Genomic DNA, 23,705 nt, shown 5'->3' on the forward strand with positions numbered 1-23,705 from the left:
AGACAGAGGTGAGGGAGGAGATATAAGGTGGTGCAGAACTGTGGAGAGCTTTGTGGATGAGAGTGATGAGTTTATATTGGACCCTGTAGCGAATGGGTAACTAGTGTGATGACTGGCACAAGATGGAGGCATCGGTGAAGCTGCTGGACAGAAGTACGACCTTGGCTGCTGCATTCAGGACGGATTGGAGAGGAGAAAGTTTGGTAAGAGGGACACCGATTAGAAGAGAGTGCAGTAGTCCAGACGAGAATGAATAAGAGCTACAGTAACATTACCACTATACCTTTTTGGATTGTCTATGATAAAACGTGAACATTTTTTTTTCTTCTGTTTGGAGTGCAGAATACTTTTCTATTTTGTCCTTCCATACTGTTCGCCTTTAGTTATAACCACTACACTATCATCCCATATTAGCTACAATTGCCACACTGTCCTTTCTTATTTCCTATTACCACCACAATGCAACCAACTTTAGTGCCCCCCACCACCTTTTCCATAATGGGCCCTCTATTCACAGTCTCTATACTGTGCCCCCTCCTCAATCCCCTTCCCCTATGCACACTGTTCACACCCCTCCCCCACACATACTACCCCATAATGTGCCCCTGTCACATACACACTTCTCAGCAGGTGATGTGCCATCGCAAGGATTAATTTATCTCTTCTCACTCAATTTCTGTTACAGGTTGCCAAGTGAGCACAATTCACACCCAACACAATCCATACACCCCAGATACATAACACACTGCCATCAAACACATGGGGTGAGTCCCTGAAATATATACTTCTGTCAAACAGTTAAAAGGCCACACACTCTCTGAAAGACTATGGATTCTTTAGAGCATACAAACACCAAACATGAAATTGTAAACTTTAATATACAAAGTACAAAGCTTACAAGAAAATGTATAAAAAGAGAAAATTAAAGCGACACAAACATATACAAAACGGTTCTAAAATAAAAAAGGAGAAGCAACAGAAATATCTAAACGTTTCAGACTAATGTTATGCTTTTGTTTTCTTGAGAGAAGGAGAAAGGGTTTATGGCTCACATTCAGCTCAAGCTAACACTCACATGCAAACACCTTTCCATTATGTAGCCCATCTCTTATATGCCTGGTCCTGGGCTCGAGTTTTCAGGACGGCCTAGATTGTATTATTGAAATCGCAGGTCTGTAACTCGACCGTGGGCTAATTAGGAGCTGAGCACATTGGATATTAAATACCTTGTGTCTTCTTCCGATTACCGCCTGCTACAGAGTACATTATAAACTCATGGATGTCACCCACAAAGCTCTTCACAGTTTTGTACCACCCTATGTCTCCTCACTCATCTCTATCTATCACCCTACCTGTGCTCTCTATTCTGCAACTGATCTAAAACTAACATAATCCATAATCTGAACCTTCCACTTCTGTCTCCAAGTCTTCTCTGCTCCCCCTTCTAATTTTTCCTCAGAATATGGTCCCCCTTATTCATCTGACTCCACATCCTCCCTGCACCCAATAGCACCTGGTAACTCTTCAGATATTGGCTGATGACCAGTTCATGCAGCCTTATACCATAACCCCTATTTATTACAATGATTGACCATACATTGACAATATGATTTTTTCCTATTGTGTCCACCCCTCCTCCTCCATCTCCTTATACAACCCCTGGCAAAAATTATGGAATCACCGGATGTTCATTCAGTTGTTTAATGTTGTTGAAAAAAAGCAGATCACAGACATGGCACAAAACTAAAGTCATTTCAAATGTAAACTTTAGGGCTTTAAGAAACACTAAAAGAAATCAAGATTAAAAATGTGGTACTCAGTAAGGGTAATTTTTTTCAGACCAAGCAGAGGGAAAAAATTACGGAATCACTCAATTCTGAGGAAAAAATTATGGAATCACCCTGTAAATTTTCATTTTCAAAACTAACACCTGCATCAAATTAGATCTGCTCGTTAGTCTGCATCTAAAAAGGAGTGATCACACCTTGGAGAGCTGTTGCACCCAGTGGACTGACATGAATCATGGCTCCAACACAAGAGATGTCAATTGAAACAAAGGAGAGGATTATCAAAATCTTAAAAGAAGGTAAATCATCATGCAATGTTGCAAAAGATGTTGGTTGTTCACAGTCAGCTGTGTCTAAAATCTGGACCAAATACAAACAACATGGGAAGGTTGTTAAAGGCAAACATACTGGTAGACCAAGGAAGACATCAAAGCGTCAAGACTGGAAACTTAAAGCAATACGTCTCCAAAACAGGAAATGCACAACAAAACAAATGATGAACAAATGGGAGGAAACTGGAGTCAATGTCTGTGACCGAACTGTAAGAAACCGCCTAAAGGAAATGGGATTTACATACAGAAAAGCTAAACATAAGCCATCATTAACACCTAAACAGAAAAAAAACAAGGTTACAATGGGCTAAGGAAAAGCAATCGTGGACTGTGGATGACTGGATGAAAGTCATATTCAGTGATGAATCGCGAATCTGCATTGGGCAAGGTGATGATGCTGTAACTTTTGTTTGGTGCAGTTCCAATGAGTTTTATAAAGATGACTGCATGAAGAGAACATGCAAATTTCCACAATAATTGATGATATGGGGTTGCATGTCAGGTAAAGGCACTGGCGAGATTACTGTCATTACATCTTCAATAAATGCCCAAGTTTACATTGATATTTTGGACAGTTTTCTTATTCCATCAATTAAAAGGATGTTTGGGGATGATTACATAATTTTTCAAGATGATAATGCATCCTGCCATAGAGCAAAAACTGTGAAAACATTCCTTGAAAGAAGACACATAAGGTCAATGTCATGGCCTGCAAATAGTCTGGATCTCAATCCAATGGAAAATCTTTTGTGGAAGTTGAAGAAAATGGTCCATGACAAGGCTCCAACCTGCAAAGCTGATCTGCCAACAGCAATCAGAGAAAGTTGGAGCCAGATTGATGAAAAGTACTGTTTGTCACTCATTAAGTCCATGCCTCGGAGACTGCAAGCTGTTATTAAAGCCAGAGGTGGTGCAACAAAATACTAGTGATATATTGGAGTGTTCTTTTGTGTTTTTGTTTTTCATGATTCCATCATTTTTTTTCAGAATTGAGTGATTCCATAATTTTTTCCCTCTGCTTAGTCTGAAAAAAAATTACCCTTACTGAGTACCACATTTTTAATCTTGATTTCTTTTAGTGTTTCTTAAATCCCTAAAGTTGCCATTTGAAATGACTTTAGTTTTGTGCCATGTCTGTGATCTGCTTTTTTCAACAACATTAAAAAACTGAATGAACATCCTCCGAGCCCGGTGATTTCATAATTTTTGCCAGGGGTTGTAGATTGTAAGCTTGTGAGGTGGGCCCTCACCCCTCCTGTAAGGCTTTGTTCACACATGTTGGGTTTTTCAGCATCACAAATCTGCAGCAAAACCTAATTTCTGTCAGGAAATCGGCTACGTCAAAAACGTTTTGCTGCGTTTTTTATGCTTTTTTTGTGTGCGTTTTTTCTGACTTTTTTTTCTCTGTCCTTCTGTCTCTATTTATGCATGTACATAAAGTTCTGTGAAAAAAAAGAACCCCATTCTATTTTGAAATCAAAAACGCTTAAAAAACGATGATGCAAAATTTTGGTGCATTTTTTCTGAGTTTTTTCAGCATTTTTTTCACCACCCATTACTTCCTATGGGTGAAAAAAACACTGAAAAAATGCTGAAAGAAGTGAAATGCTCTATTCTTCTGTCACCTATGATGGCATAACGAGAAAGGGGATCCGCCCTTCAAGGCCAGGAAACCTTCAAGATAAAAAGGGCGGCGCCTCTCTCCACCTCAGTGGTTTCCTGTCCTTGGTGGGGGACCTTCTGGCTCGTCGGCGGTGAAAGCAGCAAGACATGGACTTCCCCAGGCCAGGGCCGGTCGGTTGTGGCAGGGCACAGTCTCTGCTGCAGCCGGTCCTGTGCGTGCTGGAAGTGCCGCGGAGGGCGCCGATATGGGTCTCCTCGCATGCGGGCGGAGGTTTGCAGCATCCATACAGCATGGTGGCCGGCAACCCCACATCCAGCATGCGACGTCGTGGGCACGGCCGGAAGTGAGGAATCCAGAAGTCGTGCCACGATGACGGGCACTGGGACCTCTGACCCCAGGATGTGAAATTCTGGGGAGGTACCGGAAGCTGCGGGGACGCCGGCCGGTGATCTCCCTGGCACAATGGTCCTTAAGAGTAGATCACCGGCTAGGCAGGAGTACAGTATACCAAATGGCTTCACAGCAGCCCTCCCCACCGCATCAGCAGCTAGAGCTGAAGACCATGCTGCAGCAGCACGAGGAGATGGAGCAGCCGCAGTTTGTTCAGCCTCGGCGCCAGAAGCGCACCCAAGAGCAGTGTCCACCCCAGAGTAGGAGCAGTGGGCGTTCTGGGACACGCAGCACCAAGGATTCAAGATCCAGCAGGCATAGCTCAAGCAGGATTGATGATTCCACGGTCTTCCGAGGAGAAATGTCGGATACCGTCCTGCCTCCCGTTCCGGTACCCTGCTTTTATCTGCTGAGTGGTGAGTGAACTACGTGAAAGTCGACGTATTAATGTAGACTTTTTGTCTCTCTCTCCCTCTCCTTCTTCTCTCTCCTTCCTCTGTGTCAGGATGTCCCTAGAAAGTGTACAGGGAAATCCAATACAGGGTGTGTGCCCTGTGTGAACAAGATCTGGCTAAGGAGTGGCCAAAAAAGTTGTGCCAGCTGTGTATTGAAGAAACTATTTAGGAGGGAACTCCAAATTTTGCTTCGAATTTAAAAACCCTTATTAGGACTGAGGTCGAGAAATCATTAAAATCCTTTTTTCACCCGAAAGAAGTTTCCCAGACCAGTAGATCAAAAACTCCACCCACCGTTTCAGATTCAGAATCCGATGAAGGCATGCTGGATGACTCTATCGACTCTTCCTCCTCGGATAGTGAGTCAGGCACAGGTCATTGTTTCCCCCTGGAGAGTGTTGATAACTTAGTTAAAGTTGTCAGGTCCACAATGGGGCTGGTTGACCAGAAGGCAAAAAAATCGGTCCAAGATATAATGTTCGGTACACTGGATCAGAAAAAACATAGAGTTTTCCCGATCAATGAGAAGGTGCATGGGCTCATGAAGAAAGAGTGGGATAGACCGGAAAAGAAGGGTCCCCTTCCATCCTCCTTCAAAAGAAAATATCCTTTTGATGAGGAAAAAACTGCATCCTGGAATAAAGCCCCAAAGCTGGATGTTGCGGTGTCCAAAGCTTCTAAAAGATCTTCTCTCCCTTTTGAAGATACAGGGCTGTTCCTTAAGGGTACCTGGGAATCATCAGCACGGGCATTAACACAAGCCATAGCAGCAACCTGTACTTCCAGATCTGTCATGGTTTGGTTAGACAGGTTAGAAGATCAGGTTAAAAACAACTCGTCACAGGATTCCATTCTGGCCTCCCTTCCAGTATTGAAAGGAGCCACGGCCTTCCTGTCTGATGCCTCTGCAGATTCCGCCAGATTAGACGCTAGATCTGCAGCCCTGTCTAATGTCGGCCATAGAGCAGTCTGGCTGAAATGTTGCCCAAGGGATATGCAGATGAAAGGGAAATTATATTCTCTTCCGTGTGAAGGAGATTTTCTTTTCGGTACAACTCTTGACTCGATTCTTGAGAAAGCAGGGGACAACAAGAAGGGATTACCCAAGTCTTCCTTCTCGGCTTTCAAACAGTCCTTTTGGAGGAAGAAATTTACCCGCAGAAGAACGTCCACGGAACAACCTAAATGGGAGGATCGTTCCAGAAGAGGGAAAGGTTTTCTGTTTGGCGGACCCTCCCAAGATAGTCGGAAACCCCCAAAATGAATCTGTATCCCAGGTGGGAGGGAGGCTCTCTCTCTTCTTTCCAGCCTGGGAAAGGAACTCTTCCAACAACTGGATCCTCAGATTGATAAAATCAGGGTTGAAGCTGGTATTCCTGAGAAATCCGCCAGAAAAAGCAATCAGGATGAATCTAAGATCCTCTCCGCCAGAACAACAGGCGTTGGAGGAAGAGGTATTAAACCTCCTAAGAAAGAACGTGTTGCAGGAAGTATCACCACAAGAGGAAAGGAGAGTATTTTATTCCCCCTTATTTCTTGTGAAAAAGCCGTACGACACATACAGAGTGATAATCAACTTGAAGGGCTGAACAAATTCTTTAACATTCTATCATTCAAGATGGAAACAATAAGATCAACGATAAGTTTATTATTTCCTGGTTGCTATATGGCAGTGCTGGACCTGAGCGATGCATATTATCATGTGCCAATCCATCGCGACTTTCAGAGATATCTCAGAGTGGCTGTAACTGTACAGGGAGTCATCAGGCACCTTCAATACAGAGCCCTTCCTTTCGGCCTAGCGGTGGCACCCCGCATATTCACAAAGCTCATAGCGGAGGTTACGGCTCATCTCAGGGAGGAAGACAGATTGATCATCCCATATTTGGACGACTTCCTAATAGTGGGAAGAACTTACAATCATTGCCTAGCTCAAGTGGATCAGGTGTGCGCCATCTTAAGAAACTTAGGATGGTGTTTAAACCTGGAAAAATCAAAATTGATACCACAGACAACTCAGATCTTTTTAGGCCTTACTCTGGATTCAGTTCGACAGGAATGCCGTCTGCCCGACCAGAAAAAAGGAAAAATAAAGAATCTGGTTTTAGCAGCCCTGCGTGCAGTAGAGGATGCATTAATTGGCTTCTTACCCCTTTTACAAGGACATCACGTGAAAGTACTGTCCGACAACCAGGTCACAATAGCATATGTGAATCACCAGGGGGAAACTCGTTCAAAATCCCTTATGCGGATCGCGGGGAAAATATTTTCTCTAGTGGAAGGGAAAGTACTCTCGTTAAATGCCCTTCATATCAGAGGAAAGGACAACATGAAGGCAGACTTTCTGAGTCGCAGGCCACTACTGCAGGGAGAATGGACTCTGAATCATTCAGTTTTCCGTCAGATAGTTGCCATGTGGGGGTCTCCAGAGGTCGACCTATTTGCGACCGGTCAGAACAGCAAATTAAAAAAGTCCTGTTCTCTAGATCCCACAGAAAATCCTCTGGTAGTAGACGCCTTCCAGTGCAGATGCAATTTCAGACTGGCTTACGCTTTTCCCCCAACATGTCTAATTCCAGCAGTGTTGAGGAAGATCCGGGAGGATCAGGCACTAGTGGTCCTTATAGTCCCCTTCTGGCCCAAGAGGCCATGGTTCGTTTGGCTGAGAAGCATGTTGATCATGGACCCCTGGATTCTTCCCGAAATCCCCGACCTTCTTGCTCAAGGGCCTATATTCCATCCGAATTGAAGGAACTGCAGTTAGCAGCCTGGAACTTGAGAGGTCATTACTAGAGGGTCGGGGATTATCATCAAATCTAGTTACTACTCTTCTAAAAAGTAGAAAACCAATCACTACTAAGATTTATGGTAGTACCTGGAGAAATTCTTCTCATCTACGGGATCCTCTCTGGGAAGGGGAGTTCCCGTAAAGGCCATTTTAGAATTTCTTCAGAAAGGGCTGGAAAAAGGCCTAACGTTTAGCACTCTAAGGCTGTGTGCCCACTATGCGTTTTTTAATCATTTCCGCAATGGCAATTCCGCTGCAGAAACGCTTAAAAAATGCTTGGTAGAAGGTCTGCCATGTTCCCCAATGATAATCCGCATGTGCTGTGCACATGCTGCGAAAATTTCCGCTGCGGATTATCATTGCGGAAAAATCCGCAGCACTACCAATTATTTTGCGGAATCGTGGAATTTTTCGCCGCCACTGACTTGCATTGAATCGCATAATATCCACATCACTACATGTGCACATGCGGATATCATGCGAATATCATGCGGTTCAATGTGCAGATGGTACCCGGCTTTGGAGAAGAGGAGACTCTCCTCCAGACCCGGGTACCATAGTACCTGTAAAAAAAAAGAATAAAATAAAAAATATACATTATACTTACCTTCTGATGGCAAAAGGTCTTCATAGCGATCCATCCGGTGTCCCCGGCAGCTCGCGATGGTCTAAAAGCACCTGCCAAAGATACAAAAACTACCGCACTCCTGATTTGTTCTTGGTGCGCGGGTAAGGTACCAAGCCAAAAAGTACTATATTAGAAAAAACCCCGGCACTCAAGGAATTATAGGAAATTAGATATAAAGTTTTTTAATGAAGTAGGTACAATCAAATAAACAAACGTTTCGGTCCCTCGGGACCTTCATCAGTGTACTACAAAAACAAGAAAACAACAAACACACAGTTACATATAGTAATGATCATGTTTTCTGCGAACGTCAGTTGACATTGTCAGAGGAAAACATAAACAAGTGCAATTCTTGTAAGTTAAAAAGGCTACCTTCATAGGGCGACACGAAGGGAGGAAGGGAACAGGGAGGAGTTAGGAAGGATGTCCCATGGGGAATGTGTGAAAAAAGGAGAAAAAGGTAACATACCAAGGTACGGGTCATGAAGGTGGAAAAAGAATCCACTAAGATAGCTGTAAGGCAGAAATGAACCCATTAAAAAAGGAACTATATAGGAAACAAGTAAGAATGTAGATGTACAGAGACGGGGCATACCTGAGCAAAGAACTGGAACATATACTTGGGAGTATAGGCCAGGAATGGAACGTCAGTAGAGAAAGCTGTAATGGGATATCACAAAATGAGAAAGGCTTTAACAAGAGACTACAGGCTCAGGGGGCTAAAGGAGGGTGACACATACCTGGAAAACAGAGGTCCAGAGTAAGGTATGGATGCGGTATCCACCGCTTGTCAGAGGTGATGCAGTGTGTGGAGTGTCACCCTGGGGTTATATATGGTGGGAGGAAGGGGAGGAGGTGTGTGTGGTGTGAGCGGTGGGACGCTGAAGTGCGCGCTGCCGAGAGGACCTGAACCGGAAATGACGCGAACGCGCGTCATCGGGTCACATGGTAGTCACATGAGCGGAAGTATCCCATATTTGCGTTCCAGGAGAAGAGCGGTGCGTTCCACTGCTAGTAGAAGGTGTGTAGCTTGGTGTAGGAAGCAGGTAGGAGGTGGAATCTCGAGAGGGGACATCCATAGGGAGCAGGGAAGGAGATGGAGGTATTAGGAAGGTTGCTGGGGAGAGAAGAGGGAGAACACATTAAAAACCACAAGCATGTACATGAGGAAAAAGAGAATATACTCTAAATATATCAAATTACTCTAGATAACTTTTCAGATAAAGTATTGTGCAGAACAGAACAAATCAAACAGAATTATGTAAAGCATACCCAATTGTACGGAATGGGAGTGGAGTCCATCACTAAATACGTACTGAGAAAGTCCCATTATAAATGCGGCTAGCTGTGTGCTAGTATTCCTTGTAGACCAATTAAATAAAAGAGAGCAGGTCATAGTCCCGATTGAGTCCTTTAGGGGACAATGTTTGAAGTTCATGAATCCAAAAAGATTCACGGCGTTTAAGCATACGGATGCGGTCGCCGACTCTCCGTGGGATGGGTACATGATCTATTACTTGAAATTTGAGTTGTGAGATGGTGTGTCCAGCAGTAGAAAAGTGGTGTGGTATGGGTAGAAGGAGGTTTTTACAACGAATAGTAGATTTGTGTTTTGATATGCGGTCTTTGACCGGTTGGGTAGTTTCCCCGATACAGATGAGACCACACGGGCACTTGATGAGATAGACTACAAAGGAGGAGTTGCATGTGAAGAAATCTCTAATGTGAAATTGTTTGCCGGAGTGTGGGTGGTAAAACGTATTACCCCTGATGACATTGTTGCATTGAAAGCAGTGGAGACAGGGGAAAGTCCCAGTTTTGGGGTTAGCAAGCAATCTCTGTCTGGGTATAGGAGGGTTGGAGGGTAAATCAGCTCGGATGAGGCGGTCTCTTATATTGGGTGCTCTTTTGAAGCAGGGGAGGAAGGGGTTTTTGAATTCAGGAACTGATGGGTATGTGACGCGCCCCTGGGCCTGTGTCGCGCTGCGTTGCGCACGCGGGAGCTTACCCGGAGCCGGATCTCTTGAGGGTTGTAGTCTCGTGGCGGTGATCCGGTCCGTGCCCAGGGAGTCAAACTAAGTGGCGAGTCTATTAGCAGTAGATGTTGGATGACTACGCCACCCGTTGAATGCAGCTTTGGAGCTGCCGCTGCAGGGCAGACCGCTGAGGCCGGTGGAAGGATGGTGCAGCGTGGATGGTATAACCCCCAACGGGAGGGGTATGGCCTCAGGGCAGCCGACGTGGATGATGGGGGTAGCAGGAACCACTCAGAGACGATGCGGTGTAGTTCAGGGTCTTTACTGGTGACAAAGATAGACCCTCCCGGAGTACTGGCTAGCGGTTGGGGCCTGGTCAGTCCTTGAGCAGATGGGATCTCCCCTGGCCAGGCGGAGTTGTAGGCCTCCCAAACTAACGATACTCTTCTGGCTACCTTGCTTGAAGCGAGTATAAGTAGCCCACGTCCCTGAGTGTACCGTGTGGTGCTCACCCGTATGGCCGGTGACTCGGGGCCTTCTAGTAGCTTCCGCTCCACGACGGCGGTGCTGGTCCCATGCGTGTGACCGTGCCTTCGGGTTTCTTGGCCAGAGGACCTGAAATCCCCTGCCTGACAGATTCTGCTGCTGGGTAGGAGTTAGTCCTCGCAGCCTCGGACTCCGGGTCCGGTAAGAAATCTTCTCAGTCAGGGCGAGCTCTGCAGCTGCCAGCCCCTGACTCCTTGTAACACTGCTCCCACAGAGCTCCTGATGTTTCTTCCTATGCTGCTTCTCTTCTCTACTTCTGGCATGGCCCAGGAGCTGGGCCCAGCCGGAGCCACAGCTCCCTGTCAGCCCTCCTGGCTCAACTCTCCCTCTGAACTCTCTAACCCTGCCTCAGCCCCAGGTTTATATAGGGGAAGTTCTTCCCCTCCCAGGACTGGGCAGGAGGTGTGGCATGCATAGGATTCCTGACCAAGAGACCTCCCACCTGCTCTCAGACATAACATTGCCGTTACTGTGGAAACCAGACCCCTGGGGTGCCACATTCCCCCCTAGTGAAATTTAGTACTCCGGGACTAAACATATTTTTAGAAAAACATAACAAGGTATAAACAATAATAATACAATAAGAAAAACACATAAAGATGGTTACGGCGTGTCCGCAACCGGGTGCAGTCTTTGAAGAAAAGCAAGGTGTCCATTTCACCAAAACAGGGAGACGTAACCAGGTAGGGGTCTGTCCTGCCCCGAGTCCTTAACAGTCTTTAGTCCGTCCTGGGTTACGCTCCAACTATACACAAAGGATTCCCGGTAAATCCACCAAAGACTCCCATAAATTACTAGAAACACATAATTATTTACAGGATATGGCCGCTCTCAGTCCTCGGCCAGTGGGGATAAGGAATGGCTGCTCACAGTCCTCAGCCTGGTTTAAGATAGGGGCACATGGGGAACAATTCACTAATCCCAACGGGGACCATATTTTAATTAGCAGCAGTCCTTGTACCCTTACGGGTAACTATTTACAGCTCTTTATTCACGCTACTTCCCTTCAGTAGCTATGTCCTCTTTGTGCTCCCTCCTGAGGGTAGTCCTCAGACCCGTCCGGGTCCTCTTGGCTTTCCTCATATTGGTAGTACTGCAGCTCCTCCTCGGTTAGCTGGGTTAGTATCTCTGCGACAGTCCTCCTCCCAGGTGGCCAGGACTTTACCTCCCTTTGGGCTGCCCCGGTTAATTGGGCCACCAGGATGCTCACTTTTTGCTCCTCTGTGAGGGGGTACACCTGGAAGAGGCTATCCAGCTTTTCTCTAAAGTCATGCAGAGTATGTGACTCCCCTGAGTACTGGGGTAGCCAGGCTGCCCCCGGGATATAGGGCATGGTGAAAGGCATGACCGCAACAGCGGTGGCGCTGGCGGGGGTTGAAGCGGTGAAGCTCTCCTCCGTATCCGACATCCTTCTCCCCCCTAGTGGACCGTGGCCTACCTTGCGATGATCCTCTTCCGTAGGCCGCGGCTCTGCAGTGGATCGTCAGGGTTGAGGACCTTCCGTCGCGCTCCTGTGACGTCGGCGTCTGCTGGGCTCCTTCCAGGACCTTACGCAACGTCCGGACGTGAGGCGGGGCTTCAGTTTCTCGTGCGCTTTCGGAGTCCACGCCCCTCTTCTTCCCGCGCGGCGTCCTCAAGATGGCGTCCAATGGCGGGAAAACTCCACGGCTGGCGGGAAGAAGGCCGAAGATGGCGCCGAATGGCGGGAAAACTCCACCGATGGCGGGAAGGAAGCGGAAGATGGCGCCGGATGGCGGGAATCTTCACCACAGGTAAGTTTGAACAGTCTTTTTCAGGCACGCAGTACCCGGTGGTTGCGGGCACGAAATCCTGCTGACTACGCCAAAAGTTGACGCGCCCCTGGGCCTGTGTCGCACTGCGTTGCGCACGCGGGAGCTTACCCGGAGCCGGATCTCTTGAGGGTTGTAGTCTCGTTGCGGTGATCCGGTCCGTGCCCAGGGAGTCAAACTAAGTGGCGAGTCTATTAGCAGTAGATGTTGGATGACTACGCCACCCGTTGAATGCAGCTTTGGAGCTGCCGCTGCAGGGCAGACCGCTGAGGCCGGTGGAAGGATGGTGCAGCGTGGATGGTATAACCCCCAACGGGAGGGGTATGGCCTCAGGGCAGCCGACGTGGATGATGGGGGTAGCAGGAACCACTCAGAGACGATGCGGTGTAGTTCAGGGTCTTTACTGGTGACAAAGATAGACCCTCCCGGAGTACTGGCTAGCGGTTGGGGCCTGGTCAGTCCTTGAGCAGATGGGATCTCCCCTGGCCAGGCGGAGTTGTAGGCCTCCCAAACTAACGATACTCTTCTGGCTACCTTGCTTGAAGCGAGTATAAGTAGCCCACGTCCCTGAGTGTACCGTGTGGTGCTCACCCGTATGGCCGGTGACTCGGGGCCTTCTAGTAGCTTCCGCTCCACGACGGCGGTGCTGGTCCCATGCGTGTGACCGTGCCTTCGGGTTTCTTGGCCAGAGGACCTGAAATCCCCTGCCTGACGGATTCTGCTGCTGGGTAGGAGTTAGTCCCCGCAGCCTCGGACTCCGGGTCCGGTAAGAAATCTTCTCAGTCAGGGCGAGCTCTGCAGCTGCCAGCCCCTGACTCCTTGTAACACTGCTCCCACAGAGCTCCTGATGTTTCTTCCTATGCTGCTTCTCTTCTCTACTTCTGGCATGGCCCAGGAGCTGGGCCCAGCCGGAGCCACAGCTCCCTGTCAGCCCTCCTGGCTCAACTCTCCCTCTGAACTCTCTAACCCTGCCTCAGCCCCAGGTTTATATAGGGGAAGTTCTTCCCCTCCCAGGACTGGGCAGGAGGTGTGGCATGCATAGGATTCCTGACCAAGAGACCTCCCACCTGCTCTCAGACATAACATTGCCGTTACTGTGGAAACCAGACCCCTGGGGTGCCACATATGCAGTGTGTAGGATTTTCCAGTGTTGATGGATCCTTTTGTGAAGGATACGTACTGCAGGGTGGTAAGTGTGGACAAAGGGGAGACGGTCCGAGGTGGTGTGGCGACTACGAATGTCTGGGTTGAGAGATTCTTGTAAGAGAGCTGGGGGATACCCCCGTTCCATAAATTTGTATTGCATCTCTCTAAGACGTGTGTCCTGTGTGGTGGTGTCGCTCACTATGCGTTTCACCCTGTGGAATTGGGACTTGGGTATAGATGAGATCGTGGATTTGGGGTGTGCACTGTCAAAATGAAGTAAGCCATTTCTGTCCGTTGGTTTGACATATAGATCTGTGGACAATATTCCCTTTTCATTTTTAATGACCCTGGTATCTAGAAAATTGATAGACTCAGGACTAGAAGTCATTGTAAATTTAAGGCCTTCCCATGCCGTGTTGATGATGTCAAAAAAGGTCTCAAGAGTTTCTAAAGGGCCCCCCCATATGAGGAAAATATCGTCTATATACCTTTTCCATGTGATCGCATGTGCTTTGTACAGGTCGTTGGAATAGATAATTTCCTGCTCGAATTCCGCCATATAGCAGTTGGCGTACGGGGGCGCTACATTTGAGCCCATCGCGGTCCCCTGTTTTTGAAGATAGAAGGTGTTCCCAAATAAGAAGAAGTTTTTGGTGAGGACTAAGGTTAATAGATCTATGCAGAGATTCTGTGTGTCCACGGGTGTGTTGAATCTGTTTAGCAAGTTGCCCACACATTCTATGCCTTTGATATGGGGAATAGATGTGTACAAGCTATTGACATCAAGAGTGACAAGAAAGGCAGTGGGTGGTATTTGATGAATAGAATGGATTATATCAAGGAAGGCCCCTGTGTCCAATAAGTAAGATGGATTTTTCTGAGTCAAAGGAGTCAGTATCTTTTCCAAAAAGATGGATAACGGGGACAGTATAGAATCTGTAGAGGCCACAATGGGACGGCCCGGGGGGTTTTCAAGATCTTTATGAATTTTGGGAAGGATGTAGAATACTGGTGTAATGGGATATTTTTTTATTAAAAAGTCTCGTGTTTTGAGATCAATTGTTTTCTGTGCCAAATAATGGTCAACTGTGTTAAGGATTGACGTACTGATGTCATGTGTGGGATCTCTTTCTAATGCAGAGTATACCTTAATGTCATTTCGTTGTAGTTGTATTTCGTGAGTGTATTTATTTGCATCCATGACTACAATGGCCCCTCCCTTGTCAGCCGGTTTGATTATAATGGTTTTGTCGGTCTCTAGAGATTTGAGGGCCTGTTTGTCTACACTTGACATATTGTGATGGTAATGGATCAGGCCTTTTTGCATGTCCCCCCTTAATTGTTCAAAGGAGCTGTTGATAAAACCTATGAAGGTTTCTACCGCATGTTTGTCCCTGGGTGGACGGTATGTGCTTTTAGACTTTAGGCCGAGGCTAGCTGCAGTGATTTGGACTGGGTCTGGTAGTGGAGTGGTTTGAAAGCTCGTGGATGCAGGTTCATGTGCGAAGTGAGCTTTGAGACGTATGGAGCGATAAAATCTCTGAAGCTCCATATCGAGCATGTCCCCGTTATCCATCTTTTTGGAAAAGATACTGACTCCTTTGACTCAGAAAAATCCATCTTACTTATTGGACACAGGGGCCTTCCTTGATATAATCCATTCTATTCATCAAATACCACCCACTGCCTTTCTTGTCACTCTTGATGTCAATAGCTTGTACACATCTATTCCCCATATCAAAGGCATAGAATGTGTGGGCAACTTGCTAAACAGATTCAACACACCCGTGGACACACAGAATCTCTGCATAGATCTATTAACCTTAGTCCTCACCAAAAACTTCTTCTTATTTGGGAACACCTTCTATCTTCAAAAACAGGGGACCGCGATGGGCTCAAATGTAGCGCCCCCGTATGCCAACTGCTATATGGTGGAATTCGAGCAGGAAATTATCTATTCCAACGACCTGTACAAAGCACATGCGATCACATGGAAAAGGTATATAGACGATATTTTCCTCATATGGGGGGGCCCTTTAGAAACTCTTGAGACCTTTTTTGACATCATCAACACGGCATGGGAAGGCCTTAAATTTACAATGACTTCTAGTCCTGAGTCTATCAATTTTCTAGATACCAGGGTCATTAAAAATGAAAAGGGAATATTGTCCACAGATCTATATGTCAAACCAACGGACAGAAATGGCTTACTTCATTTTGACAGTGCACACCCCAAATCCACGATCTCATCTATACCCAAGTCCCAATTCCACAGGGTGAAACGCATAGTGAGCGACACCACCACACAGGACACACGTCTTAGAGAGATGCAGTACAAATTTATGGAACGGGGGTATCCCCCAGCTCTCTTACAAGAATCTCTCAACCCAGACATTCGTAGTCGCCGCACCACCTCGGACCGTCTCCCCTTTGTCCACACTTACCACCCTGCAGTACGTATCCTTCACAAAAGGATCCATCAACACTGGAAAATCCTACTCACTGCATACCCATCAGTTCCTGAATTCAAAAACCCCTTCCTCCCCTGCTTCAAAAGAGCACCCAATATAAGAGACCGCCTCATCCGAGCTGATTTACCCTCCAACCCTCCTATACCCAGACAGAGATTCCTTGCTAACCCCAAAACTGGGACTTTCCCCTGTCTCCACTGCTTTCAATGCAACAATGTCATCAGGGGTAATACGTTTTACCACCCACACTCCGGCAAACAATTTCAAATTAGAGATTTCTTCACATGCAACTCCTCCTTCGTAGTCTATCTCATCAAGTGCCCGTGTGGTCTCATCTATATCGGGGAAACTACCCAACCGGTCAAAGACCGCATATCAAAACACAAATCCACTATTCGTTGTAAAAACCTCCTTCTACCCATACCACACCACTTTTCTACTGCTGGACACACCATCTCACAACTCAAATTTCAAGTAATAGATCATGTACCCATCCCACGGAGAGTCGGCGACCGCATCCGTATGCTTAAACGCCGTGAATCTTTTTGGATTCATGAACTTCAAACATTGTCCCCTAAAGGACTCAATCGGGACTATGACCTGCTCTCTTTTATTTAATTGGTCTACAAGGAATACTAGCACACAGCTAGCCGCATTTATAATGGGACTTTCTCAGTACGTATTTAGTGATGGACTCCACTCCCATTCCGTACAATTGGGTATGCTTTACATAATTCTGTTTGATTTGTTCTGTTCTGCACAATACTTTATCTGAAAAGTTATCTAGAGTAATTTGATATATTTAGAGTATATTCTCTTTTTCCTCATGTACATGCTTGTGGTTTTTAATGTGTTCTCCCTCTTCTCTCCCCAGCAACCTTCCTAATACCTCCATCTCCTTCCCTGCTCCCTATGGATGTCCCCTCTCGAGATTCCACCTCCTACCTGCTTCCTACACCAAGCTACACACCTTCTACTAGCAGTGGAACGCACCGCTCTTCTCCTGGAACGCAAATATGGGATACTTCCGCTCATGTGACTACCATGTGACCCGATGACGCGCGTTCGCGTCATTTCCGGTTCAGGTCCTCTCGGCAGCGCGCACTTCAGCGTCCCACCGCTCACACCACACACACCTCCTCCCCTTCCTCCCACCATATATAACCCCAGGGTGACACTCCACACACTGCATCACCTCTGACAAGCGGTGGATACCGCATCCATACCTTACTCTGGACCTCTGTTTTCCAGGTATGTGTCACCCTCCTTTAGCCCCCTGAGCCTGTAGTCTCTTGTTAAAGCCTTTCTCATTTTGTGATATCCCATTACAGCTTTCTCTACTGACGTTCCATTCCTGGCCTATACTCCCAAGTATATGTTCCAGTTCTTTGCTCAGGTATGCCCCGTCTCTGTACATCTACATTCTTACTTGTTTCCTATATAGTTCCTTTTTTAATGGGTTCATTTCTGCCTTACAGCTATCTTAGTGGATTCTTTTTCCACCTTCATGACCCGTACCTTGGTATGTTACCTTTTTCTCCTTTTTTCACACATTCCCCATGGGACATCCTTCCTAACTCCTCCCTGTTCCCTTCCTCCCTTCGTGTCGCCCTATGAAGGTAGCCTTTTTAACTTACAAGAATTGCACTTGTTTATGTTTTCCTCTGACAATGTCAACTGACGTTCGCAGAAAACATGATCATTACTATATGTAACTGTGTGTTTGTTGTTTTCTTGTTTTTGTAGTACACTGATGAAGGTCCCGAGGGACCGAAACGTTTGTTTATTTGATTGTACCTACTTCATTAAAAAACTTTATATCTAATTTCCTATAATTCCTTGAGTGCCGGGGTTTTTTCTAATATAAAAGCACCTGCCATGACGTCATTTAGTCATGTGACGGGTCACGCGACCTCTGGCGTCGGCGGTCGCGTGACCCGTCACATGACTAAATGACATCATGGAAGGTCCTTTTAGACCACCGGGAGACACCGGACGCATCGGAAAAGGACACCGGGGGCCATCAGAAGGTAAGTATAATATTTATTTTTTACCATTCTTTTACGGTCACACTATATAAATCCATGCCGGTTGCATGGATTTATATAGTGTGACTAAGTTGTCAAGCGCTTTCCAAGTGATGCTAAAATCGCTTGGAAAGCGCTTGACAACCCGCATGCGGAAATGCTTGTGAAAACGCTTCACTTCCGCTTGTCCCTGGCAGGAAAAACGCATGTAAAATCTGCATGCGTTTTTTCTGCCAGGGAGATGCAGAAACGCTCAGGAAAAATCCGGAGCATTTCTGCATCGTGGGCACAAAGCCTAAGGTTCAAATTTATGCCTTAGGGGCCTTGAATAATTATAATCTAGCCGGTAACAGATGGATTTCTAGATTTGTGAAGGCATGCGGTAGAGCCAGACCAGCTCCTGTAATAAGGGTCCCTACTTGGGATTTGAACTTAGTGCTAAACGCATTGACAAACTCTCTCTGTTTGAGCCCCTTAGCTCAGGGTCCATAAAGTTACTTACCCTTAAAACAATACTTCTCGTGGCCTTGACATCAGCACGGAGGGTTAGTGAGTTACAGGCTTTATCTGCAGATCCACCTTTTACCTTAATTCTAGATGACAGAGTAGTTGAGACCAGACCCTGCTTTCTTACCTAAAGTTGTATCCAAATTCCACATGTCTCAGGAGATAGCCCTACCATCCCTCTGTCCTAAACCAAAGAATAGCAAGGAGGAAAAATTTCATACCTTGGATGTTAGGAGATGCCTTATACACTATTTAGCATCCATAAGCTCATGGAGGAAGGATAGGGCTCTATTTGTCTCCTTTCAGGGCTCCCAGAAAGGGACAAAGGTCTCAAAAGGCACCCTATCAAGGTGGATCAGAGAAACCATCAAGATGGCCTATATGGGGTTAGGCAGAGATCCTCCTGACAACCTGAAGGCCCACTCTATGAGAGCTATGGCAGCGTCCCGGGCTGAAAGAGCGGACATGCCCATTGAACAAATATGTAAGGTGGCAACATGGTCATCTCCGTCCACTTTCTATAATCACTATAGACTTGACCTTTCCGCCTCCTCTGATCTCACGTTTGGGAGAAGGGTTCTGCAGGCTGTGGTCCCTCCCTTACAAACTTAATTTTCTGTAATTCTCTCGTTGTGCCATCATGGGTGACAGAAAGACACGTATATTACTTTCCGGTAATGTGTTTTTTTCGGAACCCATGACGGCACCTTTACATTCCCTCCCTGTTACTATGGTGATCACCTTCCGGTTGGTGGGTGCTGAGTTGTTCACATGGGTGAAAATTGTATATAGTTAATAAGATTAATGTACTCTAACTGGAGTGTCCTCTCATGCTCTGTAATCCACTGAGGCGGAGAGAGGCGCCGCCCTTTTATCTTGAAGGTTTCCTGTCCTTGAAGGGCGGATCCCCTCTCTCGTTGTGCCGTCATGGGTTCCAAAAAAACACATTACTGGTAAGTAATATACATGTTTTCCAAAAACCCAACCAAAGCACAGAACACGCAACAAAAAAAAAAACATGATGTGCGAACAGAGAATTCTGGTTTCTCATAGACTTTTCTGGTACTGCAAAACACAGCTGAAAATTTGCATAAAAATCTGCAGCAAAAACCGCTGAAAAACCCAACATGTGTGAACATAGCCTAACTGTTGAACTATGTTTTACTTTGTAATGTCTTCATTGTCTGCACACGTCTCTGCTCAATTGTAAAGTGTTGCGGAATATGTTGGCACCATAAAAATAAAATTTCTGTCTGCAGATTAAAAAAAAAGTTTGGTCTGTGTTGTTTTAAAGTGCTGCCAATGTCTGTCTGTCTGAGCGTCCTATTGCTTTTCAGCCAGCCAGGTAGACTGCTTGCAGTCGATAGAATCAGTGAATGGAACACGGCGCGTGTCACAATGGGCCCGTGGCCTTTATCTGGCTGTGTGGCAGAAGCCATGTTTAGTCTGCAGAAGAACCTGCAGCAGGTAAGTAATCAGCACCAGTAGTGCTAAGGAAAGACAGCTGCTCAATGGTTAATTTGTCCTCCTGCCCCCTGCCTTGAGGCACATGGGAACAGCAGAGGGGAGGGTGTGTTAAAATAGGCAGAGTTACATAGATTAAAACACGTGGATTGAAGCTGCAATAAGCAGCAGAACTTTTGGATTTAAGGCATTCAGTGTTTGTCAAGATGTCATCCTAAGGAGAATCCTTGGCCCTATCACCACAATGGGTGTCTGTCTGAGGCCAGGGTGCACCGCTAGAGTGAAACCAATTCAAGTTATTGCCTCTCGGCCTTTTGGCTAAGATAAAGTGAAGTGATCTGACAGTTGCTGTGTTTGGTCTTGGCCTGAGGTGTCTTGGGTACCCAGCTCGTTGGACCTGGGAAATCGCTCTGCCTTAACTGATGGAGCTAAACCCCCTTCCTCCTATTGGAGAGTTGGCCTAGTCCCCTGACAACGGGAAGTGATTGCCCTGCTCTTCTTGGAGAAGTAAAGTTTTTTTGTGAAGGATGGAATCCGCTTCAGAGATCCAGAAGGAGGAGATGGAGTTCGTACCGGAGTTTGCGACAGTGGAGGATGCTATTCGGACCTTCGTTCATGAATACTTTAGAGCTGCTAAGGGTTTTCGGTTCATCATGCGGGAAGTCGTCCTGGATTTGTTTAAGGTGAAGGAAGAGGATACCTTAGCTATTATGGATTACCCCAAAAAAGGGGTGTATGATATTGTTTTGCTGATAAAGGTTGGTTTGAGTTGTATTTGAAGAGGATGCTTGAAATGATGGATAAGCGTTTGGAAGGGATAAGTGTGATTCCGCACTACCATCCCAGAGAGAAACTGGTTATCGTGACTGAAGAAAATGATATTGTGACTTTTTTGAAGTTATATTGCAGTTCTGTCATTCCGAAAGGGAACATACTAAATGAATACAGGTTGTGGACTTCTAAGAGGAAGTTTCTCATACAGTTCAAGGAAGATGGTAAGGGGAAGGTTTACTGACACGTTTTAAAATTGGTAGGTTCAATGGTGACTTTTTTTTCAGTGGGATGCCCAAGTTCTGTTGGAATTGTGGGCTGGGCAAGATAGAGAGGATTGTGCTAAAGAAGTGCGCCGAGTGTGTAAGAAGGTTGGACATGTAGCAATGGATTGTAAAGAAAAGAAGAAGTGTAATTTATGTTTTGCGGATACTCACTTGTTCAAGGACTGTCCTGGGAGGAAAAAGGAACAGAGGAAAGAGAGCGAATAGTCAGTAGTGCGAGTTAAGGAGCCTAAAGAGGTAATTGAGATGGTGGAAAAGGCAGAAGATGAGAATGTTGATGTCATAAGTTTTTCATCGGACGTGGATGTGCTGTCTCAGAAGGATGAGGTGATGGTGGGTTGAAGTGAAGCTAGTGTTGCTAATGACACTAGTGAAGAAATGGAAGTTTCATGTGAAGGTGTGGTGATATTAAAAGCAGTAAGAGAGAAGGGGAAAGTTTACTATTCAGATTGTAAATATACAATCTGTAGAAATATACAGACTTGTCCCAGACACCAGTGCAATAGTGATGGAACAACTATGCACCTTATATGGACCTGCGCCTCTGCACAGCAAGTCTGGAAGGATTGTGGTGAACTTTTAAAATTTTGTTCTGGTCTCAATTTTTAAACCAGGAAATACCAGATTTTTCGGACCATAAGACTCACTTTTTTCCCCCAAATTTGGGAGGAAAATGGGGGGTGCGTATTATGGTCCGAGTGCTTCTTATGGTCCGGTGGTGGTGGAGCGGGATCGCAGGGCGGCGGTGGAAGAAGAGGTGAGGCGGGCCGGTATCTGGCTGGGGGCTGGGCCTGGCAGTGGCCGGTGTCTGGCTGTGAGGCAGAGCAGAGAGAGCAGCTTTCCGGTGGTTGCGGCCATGTTCCTGAAGCTGTGATCTACAGGAAAATGGCCGCCACGCCGGAGGCAATTTTCCTGTAGATCACAGCTTCAGAAAGATGGCCGCGGCCACCGGAAGCCACTCACTCTACTCTGCCACTCCGCTCACAGCAAGACACCGGCCCCGGCACCCGGTCCCCAGGTACCAGGCCCCCAGTGTCCCAGGTACCAGGTCCCCAGGTACCAGGGCACCAGGCCCCCGCACCCCAAGTACCACGCCCCCAGGTACCAGCAAGCCTCCACTTCCGCCGGCTTCCTGAAGGACCCTGCCTCCTGTGACCCCAGCTCCACCGCGCCCCCCCCAGGTAAGATACCTATTCAGACTATAAGACGGACCCTCATCTTATAAAAAATTGTTTTTTTCCTATTTTCCACCCCAAAATTTGGGGTGTGTCTTATGGTCCGGTGCGTCTTATAGTCCGAAAAATATGGTAGTTTTACATGGAATTTTGCCAAATATGAATAAAGAAAAAGAGTTTTATTGTGCACTTTAAGCTGTATTAAGAATGCTTTGTGGAAAACAAGGAACATCCTGCTGTTTAAAAGAGACCACATAGAACTTAAAAACTGTATAAAGTTGGCACTAAGTGAGCTGTATATGTATTACATATTAGATATGAAGCAGCTTGGAAAGAAGAGAGAATTAAGTATATGGAATTTCATTTGTGGAAAAGGCTATTTTAAAGATGTGAAAATAAGATAAAGACTATGAAATTTTAAATATAAACGCAAAAATCTGTTCTTATCAGTTTAATATCTGATGCGTCCCCTATCTGGGGACCATATATTAAATGGAATTTTAGAACAGGGAGATGAAAAAAGACCTTGCTCTGTCCACTTCACACACATTGACCTGGTATTGCAGTGCCTCTAGGAGCAGTGCAACCCTTTCCTAATCCAGTTTACAAAAACAGAATGAATTGAAAGCAAGTATCTTGTTTATTTTGATACATTGTTGAATTTTTGGGGAATTTTTTTTTGCTCTTTTTTTTCCCCCTCATTTGCTTTTTCAGGTTAAAAGTTGCACAACCCAGATGACAAACTCGTTTCGGCTGAACCTGACCAAATCTGCCACATTTAGTGTGCGTGCATTGCTTTTACCTATGTAATGTAAAGTATTCAATTTGTAATGTAATGAATTGTAATGTAATTTAATCTATTTATTATCTATCAATCATCTATATATCTATCTTTCTTATCTATCCCTTCGTTTTTGATGGACAGTCAAGGATTTTGCTTCTTGCTACGGGTGTGATATGATGCAACAATGTATTTGTCCTTTGGTACATTGTTGCACACACCCCCAACCTAGCCAGCTTCCTTGTCATCAGCTGCTATTGTTTTAATTCAGCTGACCCATCAGGTAGGTGTTGCTGATTACCCCACAGTTTCTCCTTGTTTTTTTGGGCGCTATGATTTATTTAGTGAAATGTTGTCTTCCTCTTGTGGAGCACTGACATCTTAATATTCTGTCTGCAGATTAAAAAAAAAAGTTTGTCTGTGGTGTTGTTTTAAAGTGCTGCCCATGTCTGTCTGTCTGAGCGTCCTATGGCTTTGCAGCCAGCCAGGTAGACTGCTTGCAGTAGACAGAATCAGTGAATGGAACACTGCGCGTGTCACAATGGGCCCGTGACCTTTATCTGGCTGTGTGGCAGAAGCCATGTTTAGTCTGCAGAAGAACCTGCAGCAGGTAAGTAATCAGCACCAGTAATGCTGAGGAAAGACAGCTGCTGTTCATTCCTTAATTTGTCCTCCTGGTCTTGAGGCGCATGGGAACAGCAGGGGGGGGTGTTAAAATAGGCAGATTTATGTAGGTTAAAAACACATGGATTGCAGCTGCCAC

At 46.0% G+C, this 23,705-nt stretch overlaps 1 non-coding gene across 1 annotated transcript; it reads left to right on the forward strand.

Annotated features, from left to right (window-relative positions):
• The first annotated feature begins 22,563 nt into the window (after positions 1-22,563).
• On the forward strand, positions 22,564-22,752 carry LOC141174637 (U2 spliceosomal RNA). Its single transcript, XR_012252929.1, has one exon. It is a non-coding gene; the product is annotated as a U2 spliceosomal RNA (small nuclear RNA).
• The last annotated feature ends 953 nt before the right edge of the window (positions 22,753-23,705 follow it).

This window comes from Phyllobates terribilis, unplaced genomic scaffold (assembly GCF_046119375.1).
Source record: "Phyllobates terribilis strain yellow unplaced genomic scaffold, ASM4611937v1 Scaffold_1__5_contigs__length_1240528914, whole genome shotgun sequence".
Taxonomy (NCBI): Eukaryota; Metazoa; Chordata; class Amphibia; order Anura; family Dendrobatidae; genus Phyllobates; species Phyllobates terribilis.